The sequence below is a fragment of the Helicoverpa zea genome, chromosome 25 (assembly GCF_022581195.2).
Source record: "Helicoverpa zea isolate HzStark_Cry1AcR chromosome 25, ilHelZeax1.1, whole genome shotgun sequence".
NCBI lineage: Eukaryota > Metazoa > Arthropoda > Insecta > Lepidoptera > Noctuidae > Helicoverpa > Helicoverpa zea.
The window spans coordinates 6,265,400-6,284,816 of record NC_061476.1 but is presented as its reverse complement, the minus strand read 5'-3'; the positions used below and the strand labels follow the sequence as shown (position 1 = coordinate 6,284,816).

Sequence of the window (19,417 nt, the reverse complement as noted above, 5' to 3'; positions counted from 1 at the left end):
AAATGCATGTAGGAAAACTGAATTTAAAAAGCATACCTATTATCTTTTATGAAATGAAAACGTTTTTCTCTTACGTAATTATTAACACAAGTTTTTCTAATAAATCATAGAAATAGTATCTATGTAATTGTAATTTTATAATAGTTTCATTTTTAAAATTTTGCATTTCCTGTGATTTTTTTGAGTTAAATTAATCCATGGCTGTAATTTCATATGATACTTTAATTCCGAATTGTAACAAAATCCCTATATACACAAGTACTTTATACTCAGTTATGCCATCTTCAGCAAACTGTTCAAAGGATACCATTTCAACTTCCGCATACAAAGGTTATAATTACATAATTAAGCACAGACCTCCCACCGACCATATTTAACCAACCCGTCAATATTGGCGCAATAAAACCCTCTATCTTCGATGCAAATCCGTGAATTATCATTGTTTATGTTAGTGCATCAGTCAGCATAGCGCTAAGAAAATGCGATTAAGACATTATCTGCTTAGTACTATCCGCGCCCGAGCAGGACAGAGCACAAATACACCCGCATATAATTTGTACGGAAATAACTTTCCGTGCGACAGAGACGGCGCGATTGAAATGTCAGGATCGACGGGCGCATAATGAGAAATACGTTGTCTCTTTCTCTCTAGACGTTTTACAATCGTTTATTGTCATGTTACTGTCTCGTTTCGACGGGCGAGATTGAGATGAAATCGCCGTCGGCGCGTTTCGTCCGTGTCCACCCGCTATTAATATTCTATATCGGTTTGTACCGCAGCCGCGGCGGACGCTACCCGCGTTACTTTTTATTTCCCGATTTATTTTGACAATCGTTTTTATTTTTCTAAATTAAAAACATTGACATTCGGTACGAGGATTTGTGTGCAAGTGATTGATTTTATTATATTCTGTTGTGACCAAAAATTGTTTATTTAACTGAAGATTGACAAGTGAGCATGTGTTGTGCCCGTATTTATTATTATGCGAATGGATTGCTTTTGCTACCGGCGATATAGTTTGACACAAGATGACCTGAACAATTAAGATATCAACTGTAAGTAATAATTTATACTTATTAATTTAAAAAAAACTGATCGAATTTAAAAACTTTTAGAAGTTATTTAAAAAGTCTCAATTAGTATTTGACCGGTGACATTTAAATAAAATTCAGTTTATTTTGAAACTTTGCGAGTTGTTAGTGTAAGTTTAGAACATGTGGGCAGAGAAGTATTTTGTACCTGACTCTTTGAGAATGAAGGGGCTGACTTTTTGTATGTTTAAAAACAAAGAAGTGCCGGGTCGGCGGGGTGTCGTCCGGTGTTGCAGTGCAGTCACGTTTTTAGTCTTTCCCGGGAATTGCTGGGATTTTTATTTATCACCCGACGACCGTCGCCAAGTGGTGCTTGCATTTTTTATTAATATGAGAAATTTTGTATTCCAAGTACAGACATTTTCTGAGAATTGCATCGGATACGGATTAGCATATTCCTGACATAGTTGAACTAAAAACAAAACTTTGTTGTTATGTTCTGACTTTTATTTTTACGTTACAATTTTTATGGCTTATATGAAACATTGTAACTGCAATGAGGGTAGTTTGCGGCTGTAAAACATAACTGTAACACCTGTATTTCCTGAAGTGATAAGCAAGTGTAACAAAGTTGTTCCTACACCAACTTGTCAAAAATTATATTATTATATTAATGTCATTTATTGTATTCACCCCATTAAATATAAGTTTAACACAATGACAGGTCTATTACCATCCACCTGCATCACCCCAATCTTATTTGAGGTCGGGGCAGCATGTTTTCTTCTTCCATACTCTTCTAACTGCCGTCATCTCACAAGTAACATAAATTTATATCACTATCGGCTAATAATAATACTATTCCTATGTACTGTACCTATCTGTGAAGTTACATCACATAAAATAAGTAAATAGACAAAAATGGCGAACCAAAATATAAACATGGATATTTTTTGGTTATTTTTGCAATTTTTACAACAGTAGCTCTAAAGAAGTTCATAAAACTCTAATTACAGCAATAACATAAACTTAATTATGAGCAGTATTACAATTTAGCTTCAGTAATTATTATTTTATTCGTTTCATGTTGTAATTATGAGAATTTAAATTAAAAACATACATGAAAAGACGTTCTAAGTAAAATAGATTCTATTAAATACCTAATTAACTTTCTTACTCAGCTCCTGTATTTAATACTGCAAATTAAGTTAATTTACGCATATAATTTTATACAAACGCACATTTAAGCTCTAACCGCTAACTTAAAATAACTTAAAACTAAACTAACTTAAAATTAAACTTTATACCTACCTATAAAAAGCATTTTCTATGCAATCAACAAATTAAAATTTTTATATTAGGATATCATATGTTAATACTAATACTACTACTAATAATATTTAACAACGTTTTATAGGACTTTAATATTGAATTAATAACCAGACACAAGAAAGTGGGAGAGTAGATAATTATGGAAGCTATATCTATGCCGCTTTTCAATCATTTAATTTCGAAAAGCCTGCATCTTTGTGAGACTTATTCTCTATCTTTAGAAAAATTGCTAATTCCTGCAACCTTACTATTACCCGCGCCTGGGTAAAACATAGCCTCAGATGTCCTTTCTTAGGCTCTAAACTGTATACTAACCGTTACCGTTACAGCCTTTTTATCGTCCCATTGCTGGGCACAGGCCTCCTCTCACACGGAGAAGGATACTGTATACCAAACTTCTCTTAAATCTTTTCCATAGCATTGGCTTGAAAGAGCGACAGACGTATACTCATCGGCAAAGATAATGAGCCCTGACCTTCACCAGCGCAGAAGTGATTTATTGGCCCTTAAGCGTACAGTGCGCAAAGTGTTCCCCACTCGTCCGCCGAGAGCTCATTATCCGTGCCGATAGCTATACAAAGTTACTTTTGGCTTTAAATTAAGTATCTTAAGTAATTAAGGATAAATAAGAATAGTTGTCTTGCCTGATGATTAAGGTATCTTTGTGATTCACAAGGCAATCCTGAACCAGCTAGTTACGCGTATTATAAATGTTGATGAAGCTGTAATTTGATTCTCAACGCTTCTCTTGAAAAGCGTATAGCACCTATTCGTATTATCCTAACTTATATTGTAAATGTCTGTCTGTTGTGCTTTCATGTCTAAGCTAATGACCAGATTTCAATGTAATTTGGTTTTTATCCGGGTGCGGGAAGAGCTGGGGTTACGGCTGAAACAGCTAGTAATGAATGTGAGCTATGCTTATTAAGTAGGTTTAAATATTGAAGAATATTTATTTTTTTCTTATAATCATAACATACCTGTAGGGGTATTTACTAAAAGTAATGTTAAACATGAATTTTATACAACAACAAAATCTGAAACTGATACCTCATAAAAATAAACGATGAAATTCGGACACAATAAAATTAATATACAATGTAACTTAATTTACTAAAAGTTAAGTACAATTCTCATCAAATAATAATTTTATTCAAAGCCAAAACCCCTCTATTGTTATCAAAAACGCAATTAACTTCAATAAAACAGTACAGTCAGCCACATTATACTGCAAAACAGTAAGATTTCACCATTAATAACTTCATAATGCTTACATTTCACGAGCACTGGCGAACTTGCACGAATATTCCCGAGCCTTCCCGAACGGCCCCGACGACCTGCGTCTGATCACGACTACGCGAGATAGAGTAATGATTTGTTTGCTTACAATCGATTCTTTAGATGAGCTATCGATATGAGAAATGTAAGATAGTTAATGATGTAATTGCTACGGAGTTATGAGCGAATCGAATTAATTTACTATAAAGGTTCTTAGAAGTGCGTTTTGATGAAAGGGAACATGTAGCTTTGGATTCTTGAGAATATCCACTCTTTACAGATTGAACTATCGGCCTATAGTTGGCAATCATGATCTTTTGAGTCGCCCTAATACCTTAGTCCTATCGTTTAGCGATCACTTTCTAAAGCCTTTTCATTTTTTTTAGATTCTTGTAATCTTCCTTAGTTACCACTTCAATCACGTCCTTTTCACAATGCCTTAATCCACAGAAATTGTAAGCCTATCGACTTTTCTGTTAAAATCATTATCTTCAACGCCTCAATAAAACGAATTATTGATTGCTATTTGAGTTAAAACTATTTTAATCTCTCCAATTACATTTAAAATGGCTTCTAACTCTACGAATATTACCATAATAGTTATCCAATAAGCTGAAACATTACAAGTCATTATGGATTCCTTCGTGCGCGTCTGTAACAATTATTGGTGTATCTATCGAGTCTCGCGCATCGGTCGTCGACATGCCTCCGCTCTATCGATCTCGGATCTCGTTGATTAAGCTATTACCGAAACTACACGTTTTCTCATCTACGAATGCCCTGCGGCGCCACTTGCGGTTTTTTTGTTCACCATAAATCATATCCGTTATACGAATCTTCTATCATTTTGTATAGTTATTTCATTTTTTGTAATCGATGGATTTTTCCTTTATGATTGGTGTTTAAGTAAATTGGTTTGGTCGTAATGTTGATTGATTTTTACATTATTCGATATAGCAAAGAAACCAAAGATCGGATTGATGATTACCTGTCATACAGTAAAGTCTTGTTTCTATCTTCGATAATGATAAGTAGATATGGAGATACAAATAATAAATAGGTTTAGTTTGTTATTTTAGATTCAAATGCAGAATCAAAATCAATAAAGTGTGTATGGAATGAAATTCAAGTTGAATCGATACACTTGAGAAAATCGATGCTTAGGTATAGGCAAAGAATTGAAATAATATGAGAATTGGAAAGCGAGCGACTAGCGGATATTGCTACTAGCAGAGGTATTTTTCACTTTGTAAAATAGGTTGTTGCTAATACTAATATCGAGGAAAATTTTGGAGTTATTGTCTTAAAGAAAGCTATATTATAAGCGCCTAAGCCACTTCATAATTTATAGATACCCATTACAAGTGACGGCGTGTAAGATGTTAGTAATTTCTGAGAATAATATTAAGACTTTTATAAAACATTTAAGATCTAATAAAGTTTTATTAAGCCTGTGAATTATGTTTAAGATCTTTTTAATAACGTCATTAATTATTCTTGAAGATGTTATCTTGAATACGGAGTCTATGGCAGCGACTAAAGAAATTCTTACTTATATTTACGTTTTATGTCTATCCTTCTGTCTGTTCGTGATAAACTCAAAGCTGCTGACTAAAATCATCTTGCCATTATCCCAATTTTATATTTGGCATCGCCTCGGCAAACGTAGTGTAGGACGTCCTCAGGCACGGTGGAGTGATGACTTGCGCAAGACGGCTGGCAGGAGCTGGATGCGAGAAGCCGAAAATCTCAGTGGCGTGCACTTGGAGAGGCCTATGTCCAGCAGTGGACTGCGATAGGCTGATGATGATGATGATGATGATCGGCTCAGCATGTCTTCTTCTTCCATACTTCTCTATCAGACGTCATCTCACAAGTAATAGTCTTTCCAGCCATATCGTCTTTCACAAAATCCATCCATCTTTTCTGTGGTCGTCCTCTTTCTCTATATCCATCCACATTCATGGTCAAGACCTTCAAAACCAAAAAGTGCTTATTCAAAGTAGGTACGCTAAAAGATAGCACTTTCGAATGACATGAGATTACTTGAGTCAGCCCCAAAAACTCCCACCCTTCACCATTTTCTATGTGTTTCTGCTGGGAAGAAGAAATGGCATAACTTACTTCTCAGTAACTTCTTCCATAATATGTTCCTCTAGTAACTCTCTTAAATCTGCAAAAGTTTTATCTCTGAACCATATTCCTTTGGTCTGCATCTTATCTTATAAAGATCATATTGAACTGCCAGCGAACGAATTTATTTATACCAAAGACAATAAAGTTAAATAACTATTTGGACTCCTGGAGTTACCTCTGCCATGTTTAAGTTTGTGTTGCGATTATACTTATCTTTAAGTTTATGTATTATCATATTCTTAGCTTTGCTTTTGTGATATTAAGTATTTTATTGAGTTTTCTGTGTTGTACAGTTTATATCCTGGGGAGTTTGTTGCATCATTTCTTCTTCCCAGTTAAAACACATGGAAGTGGTGAAGGGTGGGCGTTTTGGGGGCTGTCTTTTCTAAATGTTGGCGTTCAAAAAGTGCTGTTTTGCGGGCTGCAAAAGTTTGAGTAAATGATTTTGAGTTTTGAGTATTAAATTATGGTATGGTATTGTTTTGTATTTCTAGAATTTTTTTGAAGTTATAGTTTTTATTTAATTTATTGGCTTTGGGTAGTTCTTAATAAAGACATAGGGTAACAAACATTTCTCCGTAGGCAATAAACGTCGATTTTTACAAACAAAGTGCAATAAACTCTCACGATACCCTGGACGTTGAAATAAAATAAAAAACATACCCCTCGTGGTGTAATTTCGCTGATATCGTTAAGTCGTTTAGTTATTTGGCCCGGGCTATCTCGGGAACTGGTTGGGGCAACCCGGGTCAACCGCGGTCACGGCCTTAGATGAAGACATTCGGGTTCCAATACAGCAGAGGTATGGAGCCGCTTGTTATTACTTTGTTTTTTTTTTTATTATTTTTGGAGTTAACAAAGGACTAGGTTTTACTCGGAAAAAAATCTGATATTTTTAAACTGAACAATATTGGAATTGCTATGTATTTTTACTTTAACTTTATTAATCGATATTTGCACATTAAAAAAAACTACAGTATGTTAACGTATTAATTTTCAATTTTTATTTTTAACAGTATATGCTTATAATTAAATGATAAACGATAAGAAAAATATTTGTAAAAATAACTCGGCCAATTGTCAAGCATGTCAACAATAAACATGAAATAATTTAAGTCAACAGACAAACAGTAAACTCCTAATTTTATTATTTAATTAGCGTGTAAGTGAGAAGTTTTCTATTTATAAAACTTGTCTACTGATTTTATTGATAGTAAACAAACATGGGTCGGTATTTTTATAGATATAAAGAAAGTTTTGTATGGAAGCTGCTAATTTTACGAAGTTATTGTTATTAAATTGATGTAGTTAAATAGGAAGTTTTGGTGACATTTGACACGTTGATATACAAGGTGTTGATTTGCATTTGTGCCATAGTTCAGGAGGAGGACATACAATACGTAAATAATCGATTGGAATTACAGTAGATGGGAAATAACTAATGTGCACTGCTTTTTTTGTCATTGTAATGTCGTGGTATTTTCGAAGTAATCCAATTTTATGAATGAAATTTATGAGTGATCGTTGCGTATGCTTTGTGTTTGCGTTTGTGTGAGGGTGCAGCACGGTTTTAACGTCAGTAACATACGCGACAAGTTTAAATAAGGCTAGATGACATTTACGGATTTCCGAAAAAAAATTAAAGAAAAAAAATTACATACCAATTTTTTTATTGATTTGGGTCGAGAATCATTAGCATAATTACGTCCTTGAATATGGCACGGATGCAAATCAACAGCTTGTATACTGTATTTTTTTTCATCGTTTGAGTAACATTTATCTCATATTGAATGCTCAATATTTACTTTGATCTCTTAATATTTGTTACATGAAGGAACAGACATGAACTCAATTTTAGAGCTGTATACTTAAAAAAAATAGATTTTCAACTATTAAGAATTTATAGTTGAAAAAGATTCTCAGTAAAATAATATAAAGCAAAAGAACAATCTCCACAGATTTCCAGCCAGCAAAACATCATAAGAACATAATAAAATTGATGACCCATCAAAACCATTATTACAAGCCTAAGCTTCACTCAGATAATACCATACAATGACCACTCCAAACAGTATCTAATCACAAAAAATGGCGAATAATCACTACATTTGGCGCACATCCCAGTTATTTACAATCAATCGGCTCCGCAAGACCGTGACACGACCAGAAAATACAGCCACAAAATATTTGTACAGTCAGCGTAGTAATAAACACACAGAAGCGAGACGAATCATCGCGTTCACTAAATAAAAATTTTCGAACGAACCCACAAAAAATACGAGAGAACCCGTCGAAAGAGCCATCTCTTCTGGGCAGAACTAATTGGCGTTCGTTGGTTTATAAGTTAAAAAAGTTATTTGTTAAACTCGTAACACTATTTTGATGTCCGAAGAAGGAACGTGAGGTTTCGGACAAAAAATGATGGTAGTGACCGCTGTAGTCTCTTCGATAATGCGGACTGAACAAATATTTTTGATCCAATACCGTGATTGTATCTTTTTGTACAATAGTAGATGTAAGGAGATAGAAATTAACTTTCTTCTATCAAATTTTGCGTAAGAATAGTTCATTCAAATAACTGTTGTAATATAATAAGCCAATATTAACAATGATATAAAAATTGACATTGAAATACACTTGCCATACAACAGTAAAAACTTGACAAGTATCTGATGAGGGAGAAGCGGCGTGTGTCGATCAAGTAATAAAGTTATAACTATTGCATGTTAGATATACATGATACGGAGCGCAGTTAGACAAAACACCTGTATTCCTCGCCTACCTACCCACTTATAAATATGTAACCCCATTGTCCTCACAAAGAGATCTATCCGAGGACTTGCTAACAAGGGCAGCTTTCGGAAAAAAAGTCGAGAGATCCGAATGCGCACCAGATTTGTTCCCGAACAATGGCCCTGAAGACGGTCAGGTAGAATAAATTCCCTTTGTTGACTACCATTAGGATTGTAATGTTCGAGGATTTTTCGAACTAATAAAATTCGGTGAACGCTAAATTTTTTTTCCTCAATGTTTGTTAGCCCGACTGTACTTTTTGTACCGTCCAATTTCTCAATTTCAAATCTAGAGCTGAATCATTGAAATTGGATATCGTTACTGCTATAACAGCTATTGGTATAAACGTTGAAAAAAAAAGAGAAGTATAAACAACCGAAGAACACACATCACATTCACATCTTGATCAAATTCCGAATAATCAGCTATCGAAATTATAAAAAAAAGTATCCTGCTCGCCGGACGGGCCGTTAAAATTAATGACATTTCTTTCACTATGGTCGAGAACAGTGTCGGTTACCTTGCTTCTACCTGCTAGTGATGTGTCTATTTAGACATCAAAATACACTTTTTTGTTCTCCCATATCTGTGAAACTACGTTCCCGAAACACAAAACATTCATTGTTGAGGTACTTTTAATGATTTTCGGCACATTTTAGAGGTCGTAACTTGGAAATTCTGCGAACCCACGTGGTCTATTTAGTAGAAAAAAGTTAAAGGTGCGTTTCTGTCAAATGAGGTGTTATTTACGATTTTGTGCAAAACGTGAGCGTTTCAATGAAAATGATACTTTAAGGCTTTATGTAGAGCGTTGTGTGATGTAAACTGGACTTCTGGGTGACTTGCTATTAGAGTTTTACGTGTGTTTCGTGTCTTAAAAGAACTATTTGGACTTATGTTTTTTCTTACGTATTCTTAATTCTACTAAGATTGCATTGGTTGTAAGTTTAGAGAAAATACATGTTGGTTGTTTATTTGGTCTCAGGACTACATGACGCTCTTTTCTGAAATCTTCTGGATAAAGAATAATGTATCTTAAATAAATGGTATTTAATTTAATATTAGGGATGTAATGTAGCACCACTTTTTAGAACCACTTAACCAGCCCAACACCATCCCTCAACCAACAAATCCAAGACTTAACATTATCTCAACCCAAGCACAGGAAATCACATAAACCACGTATTAAACAATCAAGCAATGCTGTATGTATAAGTATTATCTTATCAGACGGACAGACAGGATGCCCGCGTTAGCTCCCAACTGACTGACAGACAAATCCTGGAGCAAACACTTGTTAACGATGAATAAACTTGATTGCTTCATGTTATGAAGGCAACTTGATATGGGTTGACAATTGTTCTGTTAGGGGAGGAATAATAAAAGAAGGAATGAGGAATTTTATAGAAGAATAGATTGAGGATATAAAAGAAGAAATAAAAAATGTATAGAAAGGATTGAAGAAATAATAGGAGAATAAATAAAAATGTTAAATAGGAAGATTCCTTAAAATCTTAAGTTGGAATGGTCTGTTACTGATGGTAAAGTCTGAACTGTAGTATGTTCCTAGAGTCCTTTTACCTAATATAAATTCAATTCTTTGCCTTTATGCCAAAAGAATGTAATTAAAATGTCTTTTTCCTGCCATAAAAGTTTGTGAAGTTGTAAGTATGCCAACATACGCCTTTCGTCTGTGTGTTTGTTACTCTTTCACGCTAAAACTACTGGACGGATTTTGGCAGTATTATATAGCCTGTACATGAGAAATTATATAGTGTAATTTTATGTCTTCTTGAAAGCACAATTTGTACTAGAAACTTTATCTAGTGTGAAATTGAATTATTAGTTGCAGTTAAATATCATAATTGTATACTAGGACTATAATTATCATACATTATATAATCTCAAAATCATAGATGGCTTGCTGATTTGAGATAACATCTTTGTATCAAGTGACGTACAGGAAATTCATATAACTGGTTATTTTGGTCTAAATGCATTTGGTGTTGTTATATTAGTCTATCTTTAGAACTTGATTAAGTGGTTTTCATAGATACCTATAATTATTTTGGTTATCTGATCTAGACACCTGGAATTAATATTATTGGTTGAAATGTTTTCTTGTAATAGTGCAAATTATCCGCCCATTAGTGACTCGATTTAGACCGGGAGTCAATTTATAGAGTAATGATTTTGTTGATTGATCCAGTCTTCTTCTTGTCGAGTGAGCTGCAGAATTAATCACCAGCCCTTGTATTTGGCAGAGGGCTTCTGAAATATAATTGTAACAAGGAATGATACTCGCTTTAGCGTCCTCCCGGGCACAGAGGTGTAGGTGATACCACCACTTCAATTGCCAGACTTCAATTGTTAATGGTTACAGAGCCTGAACTAGGAATTTGACTTGCGACTGACAGAGACTTATTTTCGCAGTAGAAACACATAGTAAAGGGGGTAAAGGTAACTTGATCAAAAATTACAGAAATAAAGCAATTGTTTCTCATCTATTCCCCAACGGAAGCCTCTCAAATCTCCTTACAAACCCAGTAGGACCAGCAAACGCATTACTTCGTCTCGTAGGTGATAATGACAGTTTGCTTCGCCATTTAACATGGCGGTGTGAGCTACTGCGCGAGCGCACCTCGCTCCAATATTGTTTCACTGTGTTTGGACATTATTATCTTCAGTTGGTTTAGGCGCGTGAGTTTTGGATTATGTTGGTAGTTTTCGAAAAACAAGTTCTGGTAAGCAATGAGATAATGTTGTTTGTTTGTTGGGATTTTTTGGTGTTATAGTTGCCTGTTGGAAGTATATGGTGTTCACTTTACATGAAATAGGAATAAATATTTAGCTATCTGATTTTGTCATAACTCTTAAAAAAATTCGAAATACTTTTCAATGTTTTTACTTTCAACAGTTGTTTTCTTTCTTTGACTCATTGCTTCAAATTGCTCCTTATCATAATTATCTTCTACCAAAGAATATTCCTTGAGGTTTTAAATAGAGCACAACTCAATTTTATCGTCTCATATATAAGAAATACCCTATCACTGTCCGTACTTCGCAAGACATAAACCCGTCCCCAAAACGAGAACCAGATTTCTTCCTTAACCAAACAGTTTAACAACCAATAAATTGGCAAACAATAAACACATAGTAATACTCTACTCTAATAAAACCATAATATCTAGGATAACCAGTAAAACGCGCAAAGTACTAATAAGCAGTTAACTCAGAACCAGTTTAGACAGGAATGCGAGTGGGCGTTCGGTTCGATTCCCCGGCCGGACACTATTGTGACGTAACGCAATAGATTGGTTTGTTTACGGTAAAGTGGACCAGAGATAGATAGAAGTTGTTTATGAGACATGAGCTAGCGATGGCGTTTGAATTGTCTATGATATTGTAGGGCTAAGTGTCTATGGAATTGAGTGCGGTTGTGTTGAGAAGAAATTGATATCTTTTGTGAAATCAATGTTTGAGTTTTTTCATTGATATTCCATATTTTAACTATACTGAAAAATATTAATAAAAGACAGATATTTCTCATAAAAGTTAGCAAGACAAAACTAGCAAAGCAAGGCTTAGTCCTCAAAACTATCACTCCAAACCAAATTAAAATGTCTCAAGCTTTCCAAATCCTCATACAACAATACCTAAGCACACAAAATAGCAATCTAATCAAAATCTCCGCCTGACAAATTCAAATTACCCAATCAAACAGTACCGCACTAAAATCACTAACTTTACTACCAATCCCGAACTTAAGACTATCTAGACAGCGCAACTAAATCGAATTTCTATCAGCAATTAAGCCTTCGCAATCAAAACCTAACATAAATATGGTGTCTGAGGGTAGTATTTTACGATTTAATATATAAGCTATAAACACAAAAGCTATAATTAATGGTAAAGCCTTCGGCCTATTGGTAACGAGGCGAGAAACTGGGATCGTTTGGTCCAGGTGGACTACATAAAACTATCTGGACCTATTTTTATCGGCTCGTAATTTAGGACTTCGGTGGTATAAGCTTAGTATAGCCGACTGTTGAAAGGGTACCTAAGAATTCTGAAGTGCATTCGTGTTTTGTTTGGGAATTAAAGGTACTTATTGGTAAAGAAAACTATGTATAAATATAAAAATATTCTTCCTAGAAGAACAAATAATCAGCTCTTTAAAAATTAGGTACATGGCTTCTGCAGAAATGTAAAAAAATAAACAATTACGCTCCTGTTTGTTATAATCTGTCATTTTTTTCCCAAAAAGGAAGATTTTATTTATTCTGTAGCATAAACGTAAAATACATAATAAAAAGCGAAATAAACACTTGAAATTGTCATGCCAACTATTAGCAGTAATACAGGTATTTGAACAAATAGACACAGATTAAAAATATTTAATCCCAAATAGAAGAATTGTTTGAACAAGTGGCAATACTTGAAGTATGGTGAATTCTAACCCATTGTCCCTTAGTACTGTATGAAAGGTAGATGACAGCTTAAATGGATACTATAACAATGGGATGTGAGGATTTGTGAAAATTATAACTTTTAATATTTGAATAGAAAGGTGCTCAGAAATTGACAAGGGACCCCCTTTTTTTTGGAACCACACGTCCTTTATTTTTTTGTTTGTCGTGTCTGGTCTTTCATTGGTCTGTGGATGAGAGTTGTACTTAAAATCTTGTGTTATTTCAGAACGTATATTTGTTTTCAATAAGTTCAGTGTATAAAGGATTATGCTGGTTCATGTTTTAGTGTAATTTATTTGCTGTATCTAGGCTGTGTTAATATGCTTAAGCCGTGTTTATAAGTTATAACTTGGCATTCATATATTAAGCAGGAAGAAATAAATGCCTTATTTTAGTTTCTTACTTCATTATAGATCTGCTGCGAGAAACTACTGTTGCATTTCTTAGCACATGATTTATTTGACTCCTTGCGTACCTACTGATATTCTTGAGAATACAAACAAAAAATAACTAAATATGAGGCTTTAAAAAGTGAACTTCAGAAATGCTATATTATATGGTGTGAACTATACTTTTACTATATACAACATGTAACGTAATTAACGCACACCCTCAAACACCCTAATAAGAATATTATGTTATAATCATAATACACACACTGAATTTTTAATTTAACATGTATTTGCATTGTTATTTACTACATTAGTTATACCAATTTTTGGAGAACTTTTTGGTCATACTACTACGCACGCAAATATCGCGCCGCGCGCCGCTCGACTCGACACAACATAACGAAACTACGGAAAAAGCCGACAATACACGAAGTCTTATTACTTTGAGTTACGGTCTATTTTAATTTGTTTTGACTGTACAGGGTTAATATGACAATAATTTCCGTAGTTTTAATTATTTTTGGGATAAAAAATTACCTATATTAAAAATGATATAAATCGATTCAGTAAACGATTCTGAACAAACTAATTTCAGGATGTGCGCTAATTAAGTTACATGTTGTATATATACTTACTTATATCCAAGTTGTAAGTATGTATTTCCCAATTCTTGTAGGTGTAGGGTACTACACTAGTTAGGCTATCGAGAAGATACTAAAACAGTGTTACTTCTATACACGGAGTTAGTGGGTCGTTTGTCTGATTTATATTATTGCAATATTGTACAATTCAATTACGAAATATGACTCATGTTTTATTAGAAGTAACTACAAGTTAGTAAACTATTGAATTTAACAGTGTTCCGAAAATACTTACTTCTGATGAATTTTATTTGGGTTATTCATCGGAAATATTTCTATAATTTTTACTAATGTTATAGATTCAAAAGAAATTTTGTCTATTTGTCGACCTTTTTCGACCAAAAAATGATCTTTGGTACCCAGATAGTATAAAGCCTGAAAAAGGATATAGCCTATTTTTTATCAGATATTCCTTCGGGACGCAGGCGAAACTGCGAAGAAAACTTAGTTCATACAAAACCGTGTTAACTGTGTCAACAATAACATTTCGGTTCAACAATCAATTTTCCAGCAAAATCAATTACAATCCGTAGCAATTTAAAGAGAATACAAGCACTATTTCTATGTTAAAACGCGTGAATGGCACTTTCTCTTCCCTTTGAAATGTCCACAGGCAAAATCAATCAGTCGCAACCCTGTACCGAGTCCGACTTCCTGTATATAAATAGAAAATACGCGTAAGAGTACCCACAAACTGTAGACTAAACTGTCGGCCAACAGTTGCCCCGGTCGTTGACAAAAAACAAAAAAACTCGACTCCAATCGAAGATTTCAGTTGGTCTCATCTCTCGAGCCTTTTCCTAACTATATTGTGGTTGCCTACCAGTTTAACCAGATGCAGCTGAGTACCAGTGTTTTACAAGGAGCTACTGTCTATCTGACCTCCTCAACACGGTATTTCAGTCGGTCTGTTACCTGCTAATCTGAGGGCACGGCAGTGCCCCAGCCAAGACTCGAGCAAAGCGGGCACGGCCGTACCATCTTTTCTCGAAGCGTTTCGCGGCTATTTCAGTCCCCTGTATCTTCCATGTGAACAAAGCTAGGAGTTTAGGTTTTCGATGACCAAGAGTAAGTATTAGAACAAGCTCAGTCTCAAAATTACAAGACATTTGAATAAATAGTTTACCAGTTATGAGCGATCAAAGTTACACCATTTTGTCACTGACTCACTGACCGATCATCAAAAGTCTAAGGTACTTCTAGCAAACTTAGAACCTTCAAATTTGGCACCAAGGTAGGTTATTAGCTACATATAAAGGGAAAATTATAAAAACCTTAAAACTTAATAAAAAAATAGGAAACAAATTTATATTTGCGGTTTTTCAAGAACATTGTGTATGAATTTTGACTGCATTGATAACTTTGTTATTTATTTATGTACAAAATGTTACTATTTGTTTTATTGTTACGTAGTGGTATATTGTTATTATGTATTAAATATACAACATATGAATAAAAAAGCTAGGTTTAAATGAAATGAATAATGATAAAATCTTTCATATTAATGCAGTGCGATAAACACTGCATGCTCGCTCGATAGATGGCGTTGTCCTGGTCTAAATCGCGCTATGGTTTCGTTACATAGCTTAGTATAAATAGTACTTAAAAAAAAATCAAATAATTTCATGTGATAGCGTCATCTACCTCTGAAATAAATCTCTTTTATTCTAAAAGCTATTCGATTAAAAAATTCGACAATTTCGATTTTTTTTAGGTTAAAAAAAATATTGTTTACGTGCTACTTTAGGTGTACATATTTAGTTTAGCGATGGGCTGAGTGATGATTTTTCTGTATCAATGACTGCGTGACAATGACAAAAAAATATCGATGACAGGAACAATGACAAAATCATCAATGATTTTTGTTTGAGCACATCACGGGCCACGGCACTTCAATTATGAGTAATGATTTAATGAATGAGTAGATGAAATGAAATGATCGCGGAACGGTGTAAAGGCTTAGTGACTTTATCATTTGTTATTTAGTAGTAGGCGTAAAAACTTGGTTGCGTAAATACCAACGCACCTTTCCTACAAGTAATATTCCAATCTTACCTTCATGCTTTGTCCAGGCTTAGGACTGGCAAAGACTAGCAAAATAATACTGGTACCTAATAAAAATAAAATATCATTTTGCTTTTCTTTGGCGCATTTAAAAGATTGGTATATTTACAATGATTAAATTGAGGTACTTACTTCTTGGTACCTATTTGTTTTTTTTTTTTTTTTTGCTTTTTGTTTTTTTTTTGTTTTTTTTTTTTTTTTTATGTGTATATCTACAAATATTTACATTTTCTTGCCTGTTGTGCCTATTCATTGGCTACAATTGACGTTTAAAAACATAAGCTGTTTTACTTTTGAAACTCCTAGGCGAGTGCGTCTTTCGGATACCATGGTACCAGCTCGTGAAAATACCCTTTCACAAGGCACTGATGTTGCCAGCACACAGCACTTAGTAAAAACTAATTTCGTCAAATTTGGGTAAACATGTTCGTGGTTTTTCCACCACTGAAGTGGAGTGTCGTGTTCCGATCCCATTAGAAGGATGTCATCGTCTAGGTACCTTTGAACTTCCGCTATCGCTCTTGATAACGGGGTTCCTTTAGGCTCTATTTTCGCAATTGCTGTCCTATATAAATTCCATATGGATGGTTCAGTATTACTTCCCGAGTTTTGTGTCGTAGCTAGGGTTGGAGTAGTTAATTGTTTAGTTTTTGCAATTGACGCAGCTACCAATTCGATGACAACTTTTTTCGTTTCTTCAGCCAGATGTTGTGGAAACATGAAAATTTTAAACCTCGGATCTAAAAAAGTTGATAGTGCAAGTGTTCTGCTAAATTCCAAATTGCGAAACCTTTCCGAAGTTTCCTTTTTTAGCTTTTTTAAAACCAATTTCACAACATCATGCAACTCTCTCAACTCTAGAGTTTCTAATGTTTGCAAAAGACACTGTGTGATTGGAATCACTTCTCCACCCGTCAAATATTTTTCTCCACTCATACGCGTAGACACTTCATCGAAGGGTTTAAGCACGCACTGCAAATCTTGAATAATTTTCCAATCATTGTCTTCAAGATATGTACCTTTGAAGTTGCTGAGTGGAAGTGTTGCAGTTACAGCCTCTCTAAGTTCAAGAAACCTTTGCAGCATATGAAAGTCAGAGTTCCATCGAGTTTCCACAGACTGAGTGAGTTTTTTTGCTGTTTTTGCCTCCGATTGTTGGACCTGATATTTTACAAACTTTTCTGTGGCCAAAGGGCTACGTTTGTAAAAAGATACAATGTTCTTCACTTTGGTGATTGTCTGTTGCAAATTTTCAACGCTTAATCCACTCTTGACAATTAAATTTAAACTGTGTGCATAACACCCAAAATGGCGCCAATTCAGCTCAGTCGTGATAGCGGAGACTATGTTACTCGCGTTGTCAGACACAACTATGGTAATTTTGTCTGTAATGTTCCAAGTCGATGCACATTTTCTTAATTGAGCTGCTAAGTTTATGGCGGTATGATGTCCAGGGAGGACTTCACACTGCAGGAGAAGCGACTTCAAAATATAGTTTTGATCGATGTAATGAGCTGTTATGGCCATATATGACTCATTTGCTTTTGATGTCCAGCAGTCTGTGGTAAGGCATACACTTTTTGCTTCTTCAGTCATTTTTGTTTTTGTTTCATTAAAAACTTGCTGGTACATTGATGGCAGTAAAGTGTTTGAAAGGTACTTACGACTAGGTAGTTGGTAAATGGGATTTAGACCATGAACAAATGCAACAAAGCCCTCGTCTTCCACAATACTGAATGGTTGAAAATCTAACATGAACAATTTCATAAGTAGTCTATTCAACCTTTCCTGTTCAGATGGTGTAATTTTTTTTCTCTGTGTAAATTGAGCTATTGTAGGTTGTCGAACTAAAGACTGCTGGATAATGTGTGGTTGTGGCAACGGATTACCCTCGGCTGAGTGACTAGCAGAAGAAGCAACAACAGACTGTTGAGTCAGATTTTGGGATCCTGCTTGATTAGAAGGGCCAGCTTCCTGTTCCAAACGTTGTTCTGAACTGTTTTGGTGCATACCCATGTTCCTACGTTCATCTTGAATTTCAACCGTAGGATGTTTTCTTAAAATATGTTTTTTTAAATTTGTTGAGGAAGTTTTATAGGATAATTTTACCCTGCACAGTTTACACACTGCTGTCTTTTCACCAACGGATTCAATGTCAAAATGTACCCAGACGTTGGATGTTTTTCTTAAAGTTGATGCCATTTTTTATTAATAGGTATTTAGGTAAACTGTAACCACTCATTAAATAAGAACGTTAAGTACCTACCATACGTTTTTAATATTTTAGGCACAAACTGCAAATACTAACTTGGTTTTAAAATTTGTAATACACTTCAATATTTACTACGGCATAAGTCAATTAACAAATTACACTACGTACTTCGTAAGTTCGTACGCGTAAAATAAAATTAGGTAAGGATGCTCGTCCTTTCCTAATCAAAAGTTCAATCCAAAACAATGATTCACAAAAAAACAACCTTTCGAGTCAAGTTCGCGCGCAAACTTAAACAACGAAGTGAAAGAATTGTTGCCGTTCCGTGCGCCCAGTCATACGATCGGGCAAGCCTCGCAACAGTCACACATAAGTGTCGCAACGTTGCGATTCGAACCGCCCGCCGCCGGGCCGCCGCTGCGCATTGCGATTGCGACCGAGCACACCCGAGCGGGGCCGAGCGAAACGGCCGAAAATCACCGAAGTTGGCATTCAATTCATTCATTGTCATTCGATTCGAGTAATGATTTAAAAGCATTGATGATTTTGTCGTTGTCATTGCATGATGAAATGATTTTAAAATATCGATGATTTTAACATGTGACATGATATCGGACTCATCTCTAATTTAGTTTGTTATATATTTAGTTAGTTGCATGTAAGTTAATTTAATTTGTTATATACTTAGAGAAGAAAGAGACCTACAAAAAATAAATTAGATCCCACCAAAAACATTAAATGTAAAAAGTTTTGAGATCGCATAGAAGCCAAGTCCTGTTCTACTTTATTTGTAATAATAAATCAATATTTTGTGACTATATCAATAGTTTTGTTCACATTACAATAATACTGTCTTGGCCATGAGCACAAGTTAAAAGTCGCTCCTTGAAATAATGTGTAAATACCATTGAATTGATAAATTCTATATGGACATGATTTTACGATTGGACTGATTATGCACTGATTGGAATTTGAGATCACCATGGACTAAACATGCGCCATAGTACATGTGCAGTTCATTGATGTTGGATGATACTGACTGTCGGTCATTGAGTAACAATTGAA

At 34.7% G+C, this 19,417-nt stretch overlaps 1 protein-coding gene across 3 annotated transcripts in view; it reads left to right on the top strand.

The window, feature by feature from the left end:
- Nucleotides 1-772: 772 nt before the first annotated feature.
- LOC124642644 (zinc finger protein GLI4) overlaps nt 773-19,417 on the top strand; it is a 109,279-nt gene continuing 90,634 nt past the window's right edge. For 2 of the 3 annotated variants that reach the window (XM_047181196.1, XM_047181195.1), the window contains exon 1: nt 773-1,056. The gene's annotated coding sequence lies outside the window, so the exon portion shown is untranslated. The remainder of the gene's footprint in view (nt 1,057-19,417) is intronic. The other variant, XM_047181197.1, reaches the window with a different exon arrangement.